At 33.0% G+C, this 2377-nt stretch overlaps 1 pseudogene; it reads right to left on the bottom strand.

Moving 5' to 3' along the window:
- Positions 1 to 1673: 1673 nt before the first annotated feature.
- Positions 1674 to 1811, bottom strand: LOC118535471 (small nucleolar RNA U3; annotated as a pseudogene).
- Between the last annotated feature and the right edge of the window lie 566 nt (positions 1812 to 2377).

The following is a 2377-nucleotide window of genomic DNA, read 5'->3' as shown; positions in this document are numbered from 1 at the left end:
TTATCTATCTCTAACTTAAGATCCTCCAGTTTTCCATTAGTCTTAGAACAAAATCCAAACTCTACCACAGCCTGTGAGAGCCTGCCACATCTGGCCCACCTAGCTTCTCTGACCTCACCCTGGTGCACTAACCTCCCTTCATCTGACCTCCCTTCATCTCACATCGGTGCACTAAACTACCGCCATCCTCCCTTCTGTTTGTCCCTCAAACATAACAAGCTTCTTCACACTTTTGGCCCTTGCATTTGCCCCCACTGTTGGTAGGCCTAGCTTCTCCTCATTCAGGTCACTCCACAGTTGAGAGGTTAACTGCTACAAGATGCCTGCCCTGATGGCCCTATTTAAGGTAGCTTGCTTTTCTCTTGTCATTTTATGTCATTACTCTGTTGTATTATCTTTTTTGTTGTACTTTACTGGCTGGAGTTATATGTTTAATTTGTCCCCACTTAAAGGTAATCTACCAGAGCGGTGCGCTTGCCTATCTATCACATCTCAAACACCTAGCACATGGGTTCACGCAAGTAATACTGATTAAATGTTGAACACTTCCATTTCTTTTTCAAAAAGCATATTTCCTTTTGAGTTTTCAACTGCTGGTAAATTCAAAATGTCCTCAAAGGGGACTATTTACAATATTGCTAATTACTTAGGGGAACAAAGAAGAGTGAGTTCTGATTTCTGATCAGTCCAACACATAGTATGTCCTTTATTCAAGTTGCATGAAGTGCACAGACATAATGTAGAACCAAACGACTCTCAAATATATCTTGATTCTAACTACAAGAGAGGATACCAGTATTGTGTTGTCACAAGCTCCAAAAACTGGAAATTCCTATCCTTTGGCTTTACCAGTAATTCTGTGATTTACCCTAGGCAAGTCTGAACAGGTCTTTACAGCTTAGTTTCTTGTTCTGTTAAAATAATATAACACAAGCTTACCTCATCAAGATGCTATGTTAAACAGTTTCTATTTATTACAAGTACTGTGTGATTTTTGTGTCTATATTAGTGTGGAGCACACATTTATTATATGATGGTATCAAAAGACTTAATGCCATGAAGGATGCCATATTCTTGAAGATACTAGAAGGATTATACTGCATAGGACAAATTAATTTTGGGAATTGTGTCAGAGTTAAAGACAAATTTGGAATTTAGCTAGACTGGAAAAATTGTCTCAAAAAGTTTTAAATTGTGTTTTTAGAGTAAGACTCTTAGAAATCTCAGGATAGCCTCAAAACCTTAGTAGAAAATCAATGAACTATACCTTATAAACTTTAAACTTATAAAGTTTATGTGTGTATATGAATATATAAATAGAACTTTGCAGACACATTCCTTATTTGAAATGAAAAAACTTTCTGATATTATTAGTACTCATTTACTTGAGATCCTGTGGAACTCAACAAAATAACAGAACTGGGAAAAGAATTGTCAACTTATGTATGATGTAACTCTGATTCTGAAAGGATGGTACTATTAATCTTTCTCAAAGAAATTGGAACTTGAAATGTATAGTTTCATAAGGTGCATTGTATGGAATTTTTGAAAGGATTTTAAAATATCAAAAGATCCTTATACTTACCTTAAATAAATGTAATTTATTTTATGAAATAGTTATAAAAATATAAAAATAAAAATATAAAATTTAAAAAAATATTTAAAATTCCCAAACTGTGAAAATGACTAGCTCTGTAACTTGGATCAAGTCATCTAACCATTTTGTATCACAGGTTCCTCAATTACAATTCACATTCAGAGAAACTTCTCTAGTAACAAACTATAGAAATGATCCCTGAAAGTATAGTCTTTCCCCAATTACAATTCAAAGGCAATGAAATAATTAAGTAGTTCTCAAACATTTTGGTCAAGGACCCCTTTACACTCTTAAAACTGGGGACCTCAAAGAGCTCAATTTATGTTTGTGAGGATTATACCAATCATTATTTTAACAAGATGAGAAAAATTTAAGACATCTATTCATCAAAAATAACCCATTTTATTGTTAGCATAAATAATATATTTTATGAAAAATAACTATATTTTCCAAAACAAAAACATTTTTTTTGGAAAGAGTGGCATTGTTTACATTTTTTTAAATCTGCTTAATGTCTGGCTTAAAGGTTGGCTGGATTCTCATTTTTTTCTGTATTCATTTTGCTGTGATAATGTTTGTTTTGGTTGAATTATATGAAGAAAACCTGGCCTCATGCAGATACTTGGAAGAGGATTTGAGCCTATAAAACTTTAATGTTCTTCTCAGATAATTATAGATGTTCTTCTTTATATTACATAGAAACTTGACATGTTGTAATTTCTTAAAGCTTAGCTGCTATGTGAAATCCAAAACCATAGTAATGAACTTTTCACATTAAAG

This window comes from Halichoerus grypus, chromosome 3 (assembly GCF_964656455.1).
Source record: "Halichoerus grypus chromosome 3, mHalGry1.hap1.1, whole genome shotgun sequence".
Classification (NCBI taxonomy): domain Eukaryota; kingdom Metazoa; phylum Chordata; class Mammalia; order Carnivora; family Phocidae; genus Halichoerus; species Halichoerus grypus.
This window is presented reverse-complemented; position numbering and strand designations above follow the sequence as displayed.